Source organism: Magnolia sinica, chromosome 3 (genome assembly GCF_029962835.1).
Source record: "Magnolia sinica isolate HGM2019 chromosome 3, MsV1, whole genome shotgun sequence".
NCBI classification, from domain to species: domain Eukaryota; kingdom Viridiplantae; phylum Streptophyta; class Magnoliopsida; order Magnoliales; family Magnoliaceae; genus Magnolia; species Magnolia sinica.
In genome coordinates this window covers 31,561,570-31,580,592 of record NC_080575.1, presented here as the reverse complement: position 1 = coordinate 31,580,592, position 19,023 = coordinate 31,561,570, and positions in this window count along the sequence as shown.

Sequence of the window (19,023 nt, the reverse complement as noted above, 5' to 3'; positions counted from 1 at the left end):
CCTTTTATCCAGCGGTTTTTATGAAGCAATACAAACTTAAGTTACCAACTTAGACTAGCACGTGTGGACAACAAATTTGAGGACGAAACTACCCCTCCTTTTCACTGTTGCTTTTCCTCTCCCTTTTCCACCGCTGCTTTCACTGTCGTTGCTTTAACCCCCTTTCCTCACTCCGTTTCCAGTAAGAAAGACAACGACATGGATGAAACACATACATCATGATGGGGCCCATGGAGCACCGAACACCAGCCAGTGGCTGGTGGTAGGAGGAGTAGCCAATCCGTTTCCTGTAGTATATCCATGTTGTCCATCCATTTTTCCATCTAATTTAAGGGGTTGAGCCCCAAATTGAAGCATATCAAAAGATCAAGTGGATCATACCACGGGAAATAGTGGGGATAATGATTTCCACCGTTGAAACCATAGTAGGCCCAACAGTGATGTTTGTTTGTTATCAAGCAATTCATAAGATCATACAGACATGGATTAATAGAAAACACAATTATAAGCTTGATCCATAACTTTTGTGGCCCCTAAGAAATGATCAACAGTAGAAGTTCAATTCAAAATTTTCATGTGGTGTGGTCCATTTGAACATTGGATATGTTTATATTTTTGGGCTTAAGCCATGAAATTATCTGTTAAGTTTGCCCCGCTGAATTTCATGTTTACCCCGCTGATTTTCTAGTTTGCCCCACTCAATTTCCAGTTTGCCCCGCTCAATATCATGTTTGCCCAGCTGATTTTCTAGTTTGCCCCGCTCAATTTCATGTTTGCCCTGCTGATTTTCTAGTTTGCCCCGCTGAATTCCTAGTTTGCCCCACTAAATTTCATGTTTCCCCTGCTGAATTTCATGTCCCCACTCAATTTTCAGTTTTTCCCATTGAATTTCATGTTTTCATGTTTGCCCTGCTCAATTTCATGGTTTAGTAGGTTTTGTTACCCTTAATGGACCATTATGGCCGTTACAGGTTGATTTTTCCATAATAGTTGTTATAGCCATTATGACCTTGTAAAACATAGCAGTTACCACCATTATCATCACATAACCGTTTAGGGATACGTTGATTCAGGCGCTATAGTAAGAAAGCATTTTTTTTTTCCAAAATGTTAGTAGGTGTAAAAACCTAGGTAGTGGGATAGGAGTGGGAGTGTCAGTTTAAAGAAGTGGAAACTTAGTAGACGATTCCTGCAATTAGGACTCAAAAGCATCATATTTGAAATCTGTGTGATAATGTTGGTACTCTGTTCATATGAAAACATGATTTACTTCTAAGCAAGAATGTCCATTTGACGTATATTAAAATATGAAAGTTGATAACAAGGGCAGGTGCATCAATTAAGCCAGTTCTGCCAAAGGAATCACAAAGCCTATACTCAGCTATACTTGTAACAAAACATGGTGTCATACTAGAATAGGGAGAAGGGAAGGGTGTGAAAGAGGAAAGTTTGGTAATTTTGGAGAAACAACTTATAATTATTTGCAATTGAGATGAGCTAAATAGCTTTCGGCATTTTAATTAAACACATCTTATTTGGATGATCCAAATTTGGAATGACATATTGGGCAAAAGGGAGGAGTTATAAAATGGAAATAGGGTTAAATTCGTTTGGAATGTAAGCTTTAGAAGGAACTTAAATACTGTCAAAATAGGATACCTAGTTGAGCTCCTGTGTGAGTTTCATGAGGTTTACATTCCAAATAGGAGTTGATGAAAAGAGTGTGGGAGTAGGAATTGAATGGTCCTTCGCTTGCAGTTTCTGTTCAAGTTCTTTTCCCAATGAGGATCATCTTCTAATCCCAAGATTTGAGGAGCAGATTGAAACTATGCATCCAGAATTAGGGAGGAGGAGATTAAATGGCACCAACGCTCTAAGGCTATTTGGCTCAAGGAAGGAGATAAAAACACTAAATACTTCCATGGGGTAGTCAGTGCTAGAGGCAGGAGTAATTCAATCTCCTCCTTAGTAGGATATTGTCTCAGTAGTAGTTAACTTCTACTCCTCTCTCCTCTTAAGACGAGGGTTTTGATAAACCTACCATTGATGATCTTGACTTTTCTTAAATCTCCTCGAAAGATAGCTTCCCTGAAGACACCCTTTCTTCCTGAGGAATTCAAGGTAGCGGCCAGGGATAAGGACCCTAGCCCTGACGGTTACCTGCGGCCTTCTTTCAACATTTTGGGGAGCTCGTACAGCACGATCATCCAGGAGTTCGGATCGTCTTCCATTAGAAATGGATTGTTCTTTCATTATCCTGGTCCTAGACTGTAAAAAGGTTCTGAGAGTAAGGATTGTTCAATTTACGACTGTGGACCCCACCTTTTATCTAGTGGTTTTTATGTAGCAAACCAAACTTAACATACCAACTTAGACCTAATTGTGCGGACACCCAAATTCAGGATGACAATACCCCTCTTTTCACTGCGCCCTTTCCACTACTGCTTTCGTTGTGTTCACCCCTTTCCACTATTGCTTTCATTTTTTTCACCCCCTTTCCTCACTCCGTTTCTAGTAAGAAAGACAAAACATCATTGTGGGGCCCGCTTCCTTAACAGCATTAGATTGCATCCTCCCTGTACATCAACATTTTGTCTTCTTCTGAAAATGGTCGGTCCAGTGTAGAAAGCATGCACCATAAGTATATTTTAAGCTTGCATATGGGCTTTTGGTGTATACATAATCTGATGAAAATGGAGGGGTATTACATAATCCGATGAACATGATGTATTACAAATAAAACATCATTGTGGGGCGTAACAAGCGTAATCGGATTGCGTACTGAGAAATTTTCATGTGGTGTGGTCCATTTGAACATTGGATATGTTTAGATTTTTGGGCTCAAGCCATGAAATTATCTGTTAAGTTTGCCCCGCTGATTTTCTAGTTTGCCCCGCTGATTTTCATGTTTCATTGCCCCGCTGAAATTCATGTTTGCCCCACTGAAATTCATATTTCCCCTGCTAAATTTCATGTTTGCCCTGCTGAATTTCAAGTTTCCCCCGCTGAATTTCATGTTTGCACTGCTGAATTTCATGTTTGCCCCACTGTATTTCAAGTTTGCCCCGCTTAATTTCATGTTTGCCCTGCTAAATTTCATGTTTGCCCCGTTGAATTTCATGTTTGCCCCACTCAAATTCATGTTTGCCCCACTCAATTTCTAGGTTGCCTCACTGAATTTCTAGGTTACCTCGCTCAATTTGTAGTTTGACTCGCTCAATTTCTTGGTTACCTTGCTCAATTTGTAGTTTGCCTCGCTCAATTCCTATGTTGCCTCGCTGAATTTCTAGGTTACCTCGCTGAATTTGTAGTTTGTCTCGCTAAATTTGTAGTTTGCATAGCTCAATTCCTAGGTTGCCTCAGTAAATTCCTAGGTTGCCTCGCTGAATTTCTAGGTTCCTTCGCTTAATTTGTAGTTTGCCTCGCTTAATTCCTAGGTTGCCTCGCTCATTTCCCAGTTTGCCCCACTGAATTTCTACGTTGCCTTGCTCAATTTGTAGTCTGCCTCACTCAATTCCTAGGTTGGCTCGCTCAATTTGTATTTTGCCTCGCTCAATTCAAGGTTCCCTCTCTCAATTCCTAGGTTCCCTCGCTCAATTTCTACGTTGTCTCATTCAAGTCTTAGGTTGCCTCGCTCAATTTGTATTTTGCCTCGCTCAATTCAAGGTTCCCTCTCTCAATTCCTAGGTTCCCTCGCTCAATTTCTACATTGTCTCGCTCAAGTCCTAGGTTGCCTTGCTCAATTCTAAAAGGCATTCCAAAATTGAAGTAATAATAACTATTCATTAAGGCAGGTTTTCATCATATAGCTAAATTTTTCTGACAGACACAGTTGAGCTAGCAGAAAAAAAGGATTCAGAATATTGGCAAGATAACCATACATTCTTGTTTTGATACTAATCCAAATGGTAACACATTAGCCATTTTCTCAAATACAAGAGGTTCTCACGAGTTGAATTCTTTTATGTAGAAAATCAGGCAATAAAAGTCATCTTTAAATGAAAGTTAGTGCCTTAATATCTGGTGAGCTATGAAAATGAGGTCAATCGACTGTTCTATAAAGCCAACGGCACTATCTCATCTTAAAGAACTGCATCTTTATTTTATTTATTATTGTTTTTACCTTCTTTCCATTAGGCCATGTTTGGAAACCATGGATTCAGTGCCAAATAGTAGAAAAAGAAAATAGATTTCCTTTGATGTGACTATTTATTTTGTTTTTTTTGTTACACCCAAATCCATAGCTCAACTGGCAGACTGAGTGGAGATACCTCGTTTCAACACTTGAGGTCTTGGCATCGATCCCTAGCGGGGGTGGCTAACATGGAGTGTGTGTACTGACATGGGTGTGTAGTAATAAGCTAACCCCCCAAAAAAAAACTATTTGTTTTGTTAGGATAGCAAGGTACCTATGGCTACAGTTATAATCCGTAGCCATAGGGGGCCACCAGATTGGTGTGGCCCCACCAGACAGGGCAACAAGTGGCAGGGGCGTAGCCAGTTTGGTGAGCCCGCCCCGATTCAGATCTACGGCTATTGATTATGTTATCTATAGCTACGGTTATAATCCGTGCCGTAGAATGACAAATCCGTAGCCATAAACCGGCGTACTTAAAAAGCAAGGGTATTTTCATCCTCAAATTCACTGTCCGTACATGATGGTCTATGTTGGTAAGTTAAGTTTGTTTTGCTTCAAAAAAACTGTTGGATAAAAGGTCGTATCTACAATGGTAAATTTCTCATACACACACACACACGGAGTTTATGTGCAAGCATTTCATGAGAGTGGTAAGATGAGGAGAATGGTTGTGATTCAGCGCACTGAGACGCAAAGACTCTTGGAGTTGCGTGCGGATTTCCGGAGAAAACCTTTTGCATGAAGATCCTGCGCAAGGATTCGATGTTTGTGAGAAAGTCACTCCGTCCATCCGATTTTTGAGATCATTTTAAGACTTTCGACCAAAAACAAGGTGTATCCAAAACTTAAATGGGCGACGCGAAAGGAAACAGTGGGGATTTAGTGAACGACCATTGAAACATTCATATGGCTACAAAAGTTTTGTATTGGTTTAAGTTCCTGGTGTTTTCATTTCATCTTAGTGAAAATGACCTTATAAACGGTTTGGATGGAATATAAACATCAAGGTGGAGCCTAGGAAGGTTTCAACGGTATGCATTCCTTTCCCCACTGTTTCATCTCGTATGACCCACTTGAATTTTGGATCCTCTTGATTTTTGGTATAATGTCCTAAAATGATATGTAAAAATGAAAGGACTGGTTGGATATCACACAAACATCACAGAGGTCCCCACACAGAATCCTTGCACAGTATCTTCATGGAAAGGGCTTTAGCAGGAAATCCACATCCCCTGGAATTCGGAAACGGACTGGATGATACTCCTTCCACCGGCCAATGGCGGGTTGTCAGTGCTATGTGGGCCCCAACATGATGTATGTGTTTCATCTATGTCGTCCATCTGTTTTTCTAGATCATTTAATAGTAGGAGACCAAAAATGGGGTATATCCCAATCTCAAGTGAACCACATTACAGGAAACAGTGTTGAATGGACGTTGACCATTAGAATATTTTTGGGGGCCATAAAAGTTTTGGATCAAGCTGATCTTTTTTTTTCCCCTTCATATGGGTCTGTATGACCTAATCAATAGATTGGATGTCAAATAAATAGTACAGTGGGCCTTAGGATGATTTTAATGGTGGATATACAATCAGTATTGAGTTTCCTGTGGTGTGGTCCACCTGAGATTATATTCCTCTCATTTTTTAGATCAAGCCCTAAAATGATCTTTAAAAATGGATGAATGGAATGGATGAAACACATACATCATGGTGGGGCCCACAGAGCACCGACTACTAGCCACGGGCCTGATGGCAGGGGGAGTAGCCAATCCGTTCCCAACAGGCGGAGGCTCCTAGGGCCACTGAGGGGCCACCTTGATGCATGAATTCTATCACACCGTTCATCTATCTTTCCATGTAATTTCAGACTGAAATTCAAAAATATGAGGCAAGTACAGGGCTTAAGTGGACCACAAATTTGGTATTGAACGTCCACCATTAAAAACTTATTCGGAGCAGGAGAAGTTTCGGATTAAGCTGATATTTGTATTGTCACTTCATCCACGTCTACATGACCTTATGAATAGGTTGGATGGTAAAAAAACATCACGGTGGCCCTTAGAAAGGTTTCAATGTGGGTGTCATTATCACTGCAACTTCCTTTGGTGTGGTTCATTGGAGCTATGTACCTACTTCATTTTTCTGATCGTATCTTAAAATGACTGAGAAAAGCGATGAATGGTGTGGATAAAACACTTACATCACCGTGGGCCCCATAGAGCCTTGCCCGTCCGGGCGGGGGTAGGATGCAATTCGCGTGCAAAGGGAAGTGGATTGCGTAGTGAGTAACTCAGTACGCTAAGCGTACTGGGTAAACTCTGTGGGGTCCACCATGATTTATATATTTTATCCACTCCTTTCATTCATATTACCAGATAATTTTATGGCTTAAGCCCAATAATGAAGCATATCAAAATATCAAATGGAGAAAGTGGGGCAAGGTTATGTCGGCATTTCTTGGATCAAACTGAATTAACAAACCTCTCAAACCAAATTAGAACCAACCGAAGAATGAATTACAAACTGGGTGTCCATATGTTATGTCCTCCTTAGGTACAACATCACATGCATGTTCTCCTTCCTATCAATTAGGATCGATTCCCACCAGTCTTTGTCATGCACAATAGTCATAGGATAGTTAACTCTATGTGATCACTACGAATGGTCATGATCATGATCACTTTACATGATAGTGATCACTATGAACAGCCATGATCCAAGGTTTTTGGCTTTGCATTAATTATCACTCATTTGTGGAGAATTTCCAGCAATAAATTAACTATAAAAAATTCAGGAGTTGCTGTAGTAGTTATTTCACACCTAGACCCCGATTTCTAAGTGCCCTTAGCCCATCCACTGAGATTCCTGGGTGCGTGATGCAGGACGGTCTAACTAAAATGCATGAATGAGCGGAAAAATGATCCAGCGAAATAAACTAAGTAAATCAATTAAAATATTCACATTCCACATCATAGCGAAGATAATAATAAAGGGAACATGCAATGGTTGCAAACCATCATCACAATCCTATGGTACCATATTCAAATCATGCGTGGATTGGATGCAGCGAGGGATGGGACCTCCCGATCTTGAATGGTTTTAATCCAACAATCAAGGTAACTTCTTTAGTTCAAGAAATCAAAGGATTTCTGGAATAAGGATGGCTGGAAAATCTGAGAGAGGGTTGGGATCAATTCTTAGACTTCCAGGGTCAATAGCAACTAAAAAAAAAGACTAGATGTGGAAAGAGAAGAAGAAGTTTGGAGGGCTAGAAATAGAAGTTAGAAGAAGAGAAGAGATTAGGGAAAAAGAAGAACTTACCATAGAGAGAAAGAGTAAGGAGACACTAAGCTTTCATTAAAAAAATATTATTAGGTTTAGGGTAGAAAGCACCATATTTTTAAAATTCAAATTTAAAAGGAAATGACTAAAATACCCCTATAACAAAAGAAAAAAAACGTGCAAAACAAAGCCTTCTAAAAATAAATAAATAAAAAATCATGCATAACAAATCAGTCTTCTAACTCATCCTACACGTGCGTCCCCCTAATGTTGGGCCTTCAATTGATCCAAGGACACATGTAAGGTCTTCAAAATCATCCTTAAGTTGTGAATGTAATCAAATCTTTAAAATCTTCATTTAGTTGTGAATGTAATCAAATCTTCAAATCATTATTTAGTTGTGCATGTAACCATCATCGAGCCATAAAGATGTATTCGTTGACCACCTTCGTCTTTGATAAACTTTAAAGGGTCTGATGTCGGCATTAACTCCCCTCGGGTGAGAAGAACTCGGCTCCAATGAGTTAAAACTTTTGTGCGTCTCGAGAAGGCCCGTATCAATCCGCTGCAGTTCCGCTTCTATAAGCCACATGAAATCGGATGGTGTCTTGTTCTTCTATTTGATAAGGTACCTTTGAAAGCCCCCATCTCGTGTGGAAACAATCTCCTCATCCACTATCCCATCAATCTCTTCCTTATGGCCAATTGATGGTGGAAGGGGTGGAGTAGGTTGAGAAGTAAAGTCGGAAAGTGGCCAAGGGTGGGAAGAAGAAATAATGGAAGGGTTAGGACAGAGGACTAGATCTTCCACATTGATCATCGGATTTATTTCCATTTTAGGTGGAAGGTCTACCCTGTATGCATTAGACCCAATTTTACGCAATACTTTAAATGGTCCAGTACTGCAAGCTTGTAATTTCTTAACGGAACCCGAAAGAAACAGCTATGGTCTAATCCTAACTATTACATAATCCCCTTCATTAAATTCTATCCACCTACGATGTTGGTTAGCTGAACATTTATAATTATCATTACTCACATTTATTCTCTATCTAACATGTGTATGCAAATATGAATGTGTCGTGCAAATGCATCGGCTGACTAAGAAGATCTTTGGGTAATGGACATGGGCAACAAGTTGATGGGCATCCGAGAATTTCAAATGGACTCAATCCTGTAGATCTATTGACTGAACTGTTGTAGGCAAACTCAGCTATAGGTAGAATCAAATCCTAAGTTTTCACATGTTCACCCACTAAGCATTGTAGGAGGTTTCCAAGGCTACGATTAACCACCTCAGTTTGGCCATCAGTTTGGGGGTGGTATGCAGTAGAAAACTGCAAACGTGTTCCCATCATGTGCCATAATGTATTCCAAAAATAGCTGGTAAATCCAACATCACGGTCAAACAGTATGGTCTTAGGAAAACTATGGAGTCGGGCCACACCATCGAAAAAGACCTTAGCAATATTAGATGCATCCAAAGTTTTAGAACATGGGATGAAATGCGTCATCTTAGAGAAGTGGTCCACAACAACAAAAATGGAATCGTGCTTTTTAATCGTCTTGGGAAGCCCAAGCATGAAATCCATGCTAATGTCTTGCATAGAGCATGTGACACAGGTAATGGAGTATATAATCCAGAATTTTTCTTTTACTGCTTCGCCATCTGACACGTTTTACACTGCCCTAAAATTTTGGCGACATCTCGCTTGAGACTTGGCCAGTAGAAACGATCCTCTGCGAGGGTAATAGTCTTATCACGGCCAAAGTAGCCAGCTATCCCTCCTGAATGAAGCTCCCAGATGAGAAATTCATGGAGGGATGTATGTAGAATACATAAACGATTTCCTTTAAAAAGGAATCCATCTCTCAAAATGAAATCCCCCACACTTTGCTAATCACTCGAGAGTGACGTATATGTACCCCTAAAATCTGGACATATTGGGTACTCATCTCTTAGTTGCTCAAAGCCGACAACTCCTACACTCAAAGAATTGAACAACGCCACTTTACGACTAAGGGCATAGGTTGGTTTATTCTCAACTCTGGCCTTGTGTTTCAAGACAAATGAATACTCTTGAAGGAACAGAACCTACTTAGAATACTTTGGGTTGAGTTTCTTTTGGGAGTGAAGATAACGTAAGGCCTCATGATTAGATAATAAGACAAATTCCTACGGTAGGAGGCAGTGGCGCCAATGTCTCAAAGACTACACTACTGCCTAGAATTCCTTATCATAGGTAGAGTATTTTTGTTTTGCCTCCTTCAGTTTCTCACTGAAATAGGCAACAGGATGACCCTCTTGATTTAAAACTCCACCTATAACAACATCAGATGCATCACACACAACTTCAAAGACTTTAGAAAAGTCAGGAAGGTGTATGACGGGAGCTTCGACCATCTCACCCTTAATTTGTTTGAAAGCCTTAACTGTGGCTTTCAACCACACGAATTCTCCCTTCTTCATACACTCTGTAATGAGAGCCATAATTGTGCTAAAACTCCTAATGAACCGACGATAGAATGTGGCTAAGCCATGGAAGCTTCGCACTTCATAGATGTTCCTCAGTTCAGGCCAATCAACTATGGCCTTAACTTTCTCTAGGTCTACACATCCCTTCTACTGACACTATATACCTTAAGAACACAACCCGACTGGACATGAACGAACATTTCTTAATGTTAGCGTATAACTTCTCCGCCCTAAGGACGCTACAGACCAACTTCAAATGTTCAAGGTGTGATTATCTAGTGGTGCTATATATCAAGATATCGTTGAAGTATACTACTAAGAATTTTCCCATGAACGGTCTCAAGACCTGGGTCATCACCCGCATGAAAGTGCTGGGTGCGTTAGTCAAGCCAAAAGGTATGACCAACCACTCATATAGCCCATCATTCATCTTGAAGGTTATCTTCCATTCCTCACCAGGGCATATACATATTTGGTGACACCCACTCTTGAGATCTATTTTGGAGAAAATGATGGATTTAGCCATCATGTTTAACATGTCATCAAGCCTAGGTATGGAAAAATATACTTGACTATGATTTTGTTGATGGCTCTACTGTCCGCACACATGCGCCAAGTGCCGTCTTTCTTAGGTGTCAGTAAAGTGGGTATGACACACGGGCTCATGCTCTCCTGGATGAAACCCTTTCGCAGGAGCTCATCTAACTGCTTCTTCAACTCTGCATGCTCTGCAGGGTTCATCCTATAATGAGGAAGATTTGGTAGAGTCGACCCAGGGACAAGATCAATGGCGTACTGGATGTCCCTCATGGGTGGCAATTCATCCGGCAAATCCTCAGGGAATACATCTTTGTACTCCTCTAAGACCGAGGCTACCCCGTGGGGTAACCCTACTGGTACCTCTCTAGCCATTAAGGCATACATCGCAAAATCCTCCTTAATCTCTCTTTCAAACTCTATAGCTGTGATGATGTGAAGAGACTTGGGTATGGATTTCCTCTTCTTTAGGCTCACTAGCCTTCTAACCTTTCCTTTGTGCAGTGTTTTGTGTTGGTATAAGATTAATTTTGATCTTCTTGCCATTATGCATGAAGGTACACGCATTAGAACAACTGTAGATCATGACGTCATTATCAAATAGCCACAGTCTGCCTAAGATGTGTGAATAGAATATTGTATATATGGGTTGTTAGGTGTAAAATACCATGTATAGAGAAGCCCTTAAATAACCTTCCTTGTATAACCTTGTAATGTGGTTATTTAAACCCACCTTTGGGTTGAAGAAATATAGAAAACATTCTCCAAATTCATGTGTTTACATGGTATCAGAGCTAGGTTTCTGAACCGACGCTCCTCCTTTGATTCCGGTGGTCCCTCATCGATTTCCGGCAGTCCACGATTTCGGTAGCCTCCTCCATTGATTCCAATGGCTCTGTCATCTTCTCTGCTACCTATCATCATCACCATCGTGCTCCATCAGCATGCTTGTTGTCAAAAACCATCTCCAGATCCTGCTGTAGTTGCAGCCAGTCTCTACCGTCTCCACATTCGGCAGCCCATACCTGCAGCACGACCACAAAAACCTCCAGATCCGCATCAGATTTGGTCCTACTCTTCATCAAGGATTTCCTCCTACTCGTCAGATTTGGTCCTGCTCGTCAGATTCGGTCCTGCTAGCCAGATTCGGTCCTGCTCACCCAGAAATCCGTGGTACATTTCTTCTTCGTGGTTTTTCTTCCTTATGACATCCATGAATCCCTCCGATAAGATCGAAACTATCCATGTTAAGTTGGATGGGAAATTTTTTTCCCTGTGGTAGTTTCAATTCAAACATTTTTTAGCAGAAAAGAGCCTCTATGGCTATGTGGATGGTTCGGTAGGCAAACCAAAGGATGACAAAGAACTCCTATCTTGGACCACAAATAATTCGAAGGTGGTCACATGGATCCTTAACAGTGTTGAGAGCAACATTACAATTAACCTCACGTCATTCGAGATTGCATCTGAAATATGGGCTTACTTAAAAATTGTTATCAACAATCAAATCATGCTCGTCGCTATCAAGTAGAGTATGAGCTGTCAAAATTAGAACAAGGAGCTCTGAGTATACAAGATTTCTATTACAACCTTACCTCCCTTTGACATGAGATTCAACTTATGGATCCAGTTATTCCCGCCGCGGCGGTCGAGACAGTAAAGATACTTCGTGACACCAGTAAATTGATGCAATTTCTATATAAACTCCGTCCGGAGTTTGAACCAACCCGAGCTGCTCTGATGAACCGGCCTCAACTTCCATCTCTTGAAGCAGCTCTATCTGATTTGATGGCAGAAGAAACACGTTTAAAAACCCTTGCTTCTATGAGAGAGGTTGTTCCTGATGTTACCTTCGTTACCCGTAATTTTTCAGGAAAGTCATGAGACATGTTGAAAGTTAAATATTTTGAGTGTGTATGGTTTTAGTCATGTGGCTGCTCATTGTCCTAACATGAAAGCAAATATGAATTCCTCTGGACCAAGTACTCTATTTTGTCGGTATTGCAAATAAGAAGGACATGAGATTGCCAATTGCCCCCCTCTTCTTCCTCCTCACTACCAGCGACGTGGACGTGCATTTCTGACTTCCTCTCTTGCGAAGCCTGACTCAGATTCATTTGTGGCCCCATCGGTGCAGCCTAATCTCCTTTCCCCAGAACAAATTCAGCAAATCCTTCAAGCGATGGGTTCTTCAGGTTCGATAGGTAATATTGAACCTAGAAATCTTTGGTATATTGACTTAGGGGCATCTAATCATATGACTGGGTATCTTTCTTGTCTAACTGATTATGTTTCGTATAGTGGTGTGGGTCCCATCTACACTGCGGATGGGAACCATTTACCTATTTCTCATATCGGGTCCTTAAAAGTCTCACCTTCCTCATCTCGCAATTTCTTCCTTCGCAAAGTGTTTTATGTTCCTAAATTATCAGCCAACTTGATTTCAGTTGCTCAACTAGTAGAGAATAACTGTTTGGTTTTGTTTTCTCGGTCTGGTTGTTTCATAAAGGATCTAGAAACAGGGAAGCTGATTGGGAAGGGCCATAAGAGAGGACGGTTATTTACTTTGGCATTCGATCCCAGAGTTATCTCATCACGTTGTTTTTTCCTTTCATCTTCTAATGATATTTCTATTGCTAATAAATGCTGGAAAGTTTGGCATAGTCGTTTAGGGCATCCAAATTCTAAAAACATGCTTTTCTTATTTAGATCTGGTCTCTTGAATAAAGAAATCAATATTAGTCTCATTTCCATTGATATGAACCATGTTAGTTGCAAAGTCTATAAATCTACTACATTGCCCTTTTCATTAAGTAACACTCATACTCAGAATTTGTTTGATCTCGTTTATACTGATATTTGGGGTCCATCTCCCATCATGGCTCCTGGTGGTTCGTTGTATTACATCATCTTTGTGGATGACTTTTCAAGACACACTAGGATTTATTTCATGAAGCACAAGTCTGAAGCATTTTCATGTTACAGACAATTTTCATCATATGTGGAGACTCAATTTGCAAAGAAAATTAAAGTTCTATGGTTTGACTATGGGGGAGAATATATTCCTCAAAGTTTGAGACTTTTCTAAGTTCAAATGGAACTATACATCAGCGAACGTGTCATCACACAACGGAGCAAAATGGAGTAGCAGAATGAAAGAATCGGCACATTACTAAGGTAGCAACCACCATGATGGAGTGTGCCAGTGTTCCAAAATTTCTTTGGGCTGAAGCAAAATCAACAGTTGTGTATCTGATCAATCGATTACCTTCCAGTGTTTTGGCCAACTGGAAAACTCCCACATTCTTTCTTCACGATAAAGATCCTGATTATAGTCGGTTACGAGTATTTAGATGCATTTCTTTTGTTCATCTTCCAGAGCGAGAGTGGGATAAACTTAGTCCCAGGGCAGCTAAATGTGTATTTCTTGGATATGGGGAGCATCAGAAAGGGTATCGTTGTTATGATCCATCTTCTCATCGTGTTCGTGTGTCTCAACATGTCACATTCTTTGAAAATTTACTTTATTATAGAGTTGTCCATGCATCTCCTTCAGTTACCATTGTTCCATCTTACATTTCGCATATGTCTTCTTTGGAAGACAATCATTCTATGCTTCCTTCTCCCACTCCTCCTTTGCAGGTCTACTAATGCCGTGTAAAGCCTATCTCTCTTGGGTCTCTCCCTCAGTTGCTCCTGCTTCCAATCAGTTGTCTTCTTCTCCTATTGCGTAGGTAACTATCCCATCTTCCACTGAGATTCAATTACGATGTTCCAGTTGTTCGTCTGTTCCTCCCCATCGATTAAATCTTTTTGCCTCTCATCATGCCTTGTTTTCTGGATTAGATTCTTTAGTTGTCCCTGCTTCTTATTCTCAAGCATCTACACAACCATGTTAGGTAAAGGCCATGGATGATGAGATTCAAGCACTCGAGGAGAATGCTACTTGGACGCTGGTTCCATTACCTGTGGGGGAGCAAGTGATAGGAAGCAAATGGGTATATACTGTGAAATTAAAATCTGATGGGAGCTTAGATCGATACAAAGCTCGGCTCATGACCTAGGGCTATAAACAAGAATATGGAGTTGATTTTGATGAGACGTTCGCTCTAGTGGGAAAAATGAAAATGATCCATTCCTTGATCGTTATAAGTGCTTCTAAAGGTTGGCAACTCAGTCAACTCGATGTCAAGAATGCTTTCCTCCATGAAAATCTCAAAGAAGAAGTTTACTTAAAGCAACCTCCCGGTTACAAATCCAAGGATCCACGCTTAGTTTGCAAGCTATCTAAAGCTTTATATGGACTCAAACAAGCACCAAGAGCATTGTTTGAAAAATTCCATGGGATGTTAACCACGGTGGGCTATTCTCAAAGCCAATATGATTCTTCATTATTTATTCTCAAGACTGATTTAGGTCTAGTTGCTTTATTGGTCTATGTTGATGATATTCTCATCACAGGAACTGATGCTCAAGGAATTGCTGATCTCAAATTATTACTTCACTCCTCATTTCATATGAAGGATATGAGGCCGTTAACATATTTTTTGGGTCTTGAAATTTCTCGTAATACTCAAGGTTATCTCTTGAGTCAACGGAAGTATACCTGTGATTTGATCAAGCTTGCAAACCTTACAGATAACAAGACCCATGAGATTCCTCTAGAATTGAATGTCAAGTATGGGAAAGATGATGGCGACCTTCTCTCTGATGTTACATCCTATAGGCAGCTGGTTGGAAGACTAATCTATCTCTCTATGTCTCGTCCTGATATCTCATATGCAGTTCATGTTGTTAGCCAGTTTGTCGAGGCTCCTTGCACATTGCATATGACGGCAGTTCATCGCATTATTCATTACCTTAGAGGTACCCTCAACCAAGCGCTTCTCTTTCCATCATTGCCTGATCTACATTTATCTGCTTACTCTGAGGCAGATTGGGCAGGATGTCCCATTTCACGATGGTCCTATAAACTGGGAGGAGCTGAAAGGTTTTCTGTATTTGAGACAACCCAAAGGGGTTGAATATATAGAGATTACAGTCATCTATACAAGGAAAATAATAAAAGCAGAATCCTCTACCTATGGAAACGAACTATATAAGGTATACTAGCTATACAAGGTATGTGAGGTATGTGATTTTGTCTAACATCCCCCCTCAAACTAATGCTGGTCATCGACAAGTAATAGTTTGCCAACTAGAAATGAGTGACGTGCAGAAGTGAGGGACTTGGTGAGAATGTCGGCAATCTGATCATGGGATGTAACATGTGGAAGAGAAATGAGCCCAGACCGAAATTTCTCACGGATAAAGTGACAGTCAACTTCAATATGCTTCGTCCGTTCATGAAAAATCGGTTTAGAGGCAATCTGAATAGCACTTAATTGTTAACATGGAGTGGAGTAGGATTCTGCAGAGGAATGCCCAAGTCAGAAAGAAGTCCACGTAACTAGACAAGCTTAGTACATGCAGCGAACATCGCCTGATACTCGGCTTCTATGCTCGGTTTAGAAATAATGGCTTGCTTCTTACACTTTCAAGAGATGAGAGAAGTGCCAAGAAAAACACAGTAACTAGTGGTAAATCTTCATGTGAGAGCGCAACCGGCCCAATCAGCATCTGAATAAGCACGAAGGTCCAGAGTCACCGTGGAGGAGAAGAACAGTGATCGATCTAGAGTCTCACATAGGTACCGTAGGATACGCAACACCGTAGTCATATGAAGAGTCCGAGGAGCAGAAACAAACTGACTGACGACTTGGACAACATAGGCATTATCAGGGCGAGTCATAGTTAAGTAAACCAGACTCCCAACCAAACGGCGGTATAAGTCAGGCTGTGCAAGTAGATCACTGTCGTCACAGCCATATTGAACATTAAGTTTTAAGGGAGTCTGAACTGTCTTCTGATCCGTCAATGATGCCAAAGCGAGAAGATCTTTGGTATATTTACGTTGGCTAACCAGGATCCCATGTTTAGAACGTAAAATTTCAAGCCCATGAAAGTATGTAAGATGGCCGAGGTCTTTCATTTTGAATGATGGTTGTAGAACTTCTTTTAAAGCTGAGATGCCAGTAGCATTACTACTAGTCAGAAGTAGGTAATCAACATAGACGAAAACAATGACAATTCCGTGAGCAGTGGTGCACAAAAATAAGGATGGGTCATGATCACTTTGAGTAAAGCTAGAACCTGTAACAACATTGTAAAAGCGTTGGAACCATGCCCGAGGTACCTGTTTAAAGCCATATAGGGCTTTCTGTAGGCGACATACCTTATTGTCAGGAATTAAAGAGCCAGGAGGAGGTTTCAAATAAACGGTTTCATAGAGGTCTCCATGAAGAAAAGTATTTTTCACATCCATCCGAGCAAGTGGCAGAGAGTGAACGGAAGATATTGCTAGAAGAGTACGAACAATTTTCATCTTGGCCATGGGAGCGAATGTCTCATCATAATAATTCTGTATTCCTGTTTGTATCCCTGAGTGACAAGTCGAGCCTTATATCGATCCAATGATCCATCAGACTTGAGCTTGATATAATAAATCCATTTACTACCAATTAGCTATTGGTAAGCGGGTCAAGTGATAATGTCCCATGTATGATTATCATCCAATGCTGCAAGTTCTTCTGCCATAGCCTTCTTCCAACAATCATGAGTGGCTGCCTGAGAGTATGAAGTAGGAATACAAACAGTATCGAGAGTAGCATTCATGATAGACATAGAGCATATCAAGCGATCAGGCGCTCGATGTACAGATCGGAACGATGTATCGAGGTAGGTTCAGGATCTGCAACAGGTACAGTAAGTGCGAGTTGAGTAATAGGTGGTGGAGTTGTACGTGGTCGACGCGAGTAAACCTGCAATGGATGAGGGAGAGTACTCATGGTAAAAGGAATATCAGGAAAGATGGTTAGACTAGGAGAATTTGGGGCGTGTGGAGGAGGAAGGGATGAATAAAAGGCAACATGTTCAAGAAAAACAACATGTCGTGAAACCCGAACACGACGAGAAACCGGATCATAACATCGAAAACCATTATGAGTTTCTCCAAATCCCAAGTACATACATTTGATCGATTTTGGAGATAGTTTGTTATGCTCACGTGAAGCCACGTGAATATAACAGACACAACTAAAAAACGAAATGTGAAATATGCAGGAGGTAAGCCATTGAGAACAAAGTATGGAGATTTACTGTTCAGAACATTGGTTGGCATCCGGTTAATCAAGTAGACTGAATGTAACATGAGAGCTTTTCTGTATTTGAGACAACCCAAAGGGGTTGAATATATTGAGATTGCGATTTTTCGTTCAGCCACCCCGTTCTGTTATGGAGTATCAGAACAAGTGGTCTGATGAATAATCCCATGACCCTGAAGAAATGCACGAAAATCTGTTGAGAGATATTCCCCCCAGAGTTAGAGCGGAGATTTTGAACGGGAACCCAAAATTGAGTCTCCACCATAGAGTGAAATATCTTGAATTTTTCAAAAACCTCTGACTTGGAGTGCAGAAAGTAAATCCAAGTGTAACGTGTGAAATCATCAATGAATATAACATAATATCGTAACCCATAGAGAGACATAATTGGTGAAGGACCGTAGACATCTGTATGCACTAGTTCAAACATAGAAGATGATTTTGTAGTACTTAGAGGAAAAGGAAGACACTTACTTTTTGAAAGATAACAAGATGAACAAGAATAATTCAAATCTTTTTTATTAAGAGAAACGTTCCCTAACATGCCAGAAGAAAATAACTGAATTAACCGATCGGAATGTGGATGACCCAGGCGAAAGTGCCACAGTTTCCACAATTTATTTACCAAACAAATATCTGATGAAGATGGAGAAAAGAAACAATGAGTTGGAGTGACAGATGGATCAAAGTTCAGCACGTACAGACAACCATGCCGCCTACCCATCCCCAGTACCTTCCCCATTGCCAGATCCTGCACAAAACAACAGTTGAGAAGAAATATGACTAAGCAGTTATTGGATGTAAATTGACCAACTGAAATTAAATTGGAGGAGAGGTTAGGGACATGAAACACATCACGAAGGGTAAACTGGTGATGAGTAGAAGGAGAGAAAGTCAATAATCCAACAGACTAAATAGATAGTCTAGTGCCATCTGCAGTAGAAATAGCCAAATTTTCGGTGTAGGGATGAATGTCACGAAGATGGGATACAACACCATTCATATGATTGGAAGATGTAGAAGATGGGTTATTGTGTTTTCTTAGGACAAGCATTGGTTCGCTAGAAGTGTAAAAGGCAAACCACGGTATCTGATCCAGCACAGAAGCAGAATACCGTGCAATGGCAGATGCATGTAGTGAAATTACTAGGTTCCGGGGATTGTTAACAGAACTTGGGATCCTTTTGTCGTAGTGACTCCATTATATGCTGTCAATCTTAGTGCAATTCAGTTGGCTTCGAATTTGATATTTCACGGGCGCACTAAACACATTGAAGTTGATTGCCACTTTGTGAGAGAAAAATACACAGCTGGAATCATTTCTCTTCCTCATGTGACATCAGAGCTGCAACTTGCTGATTTTTTACCAAAACTATGACATCATCT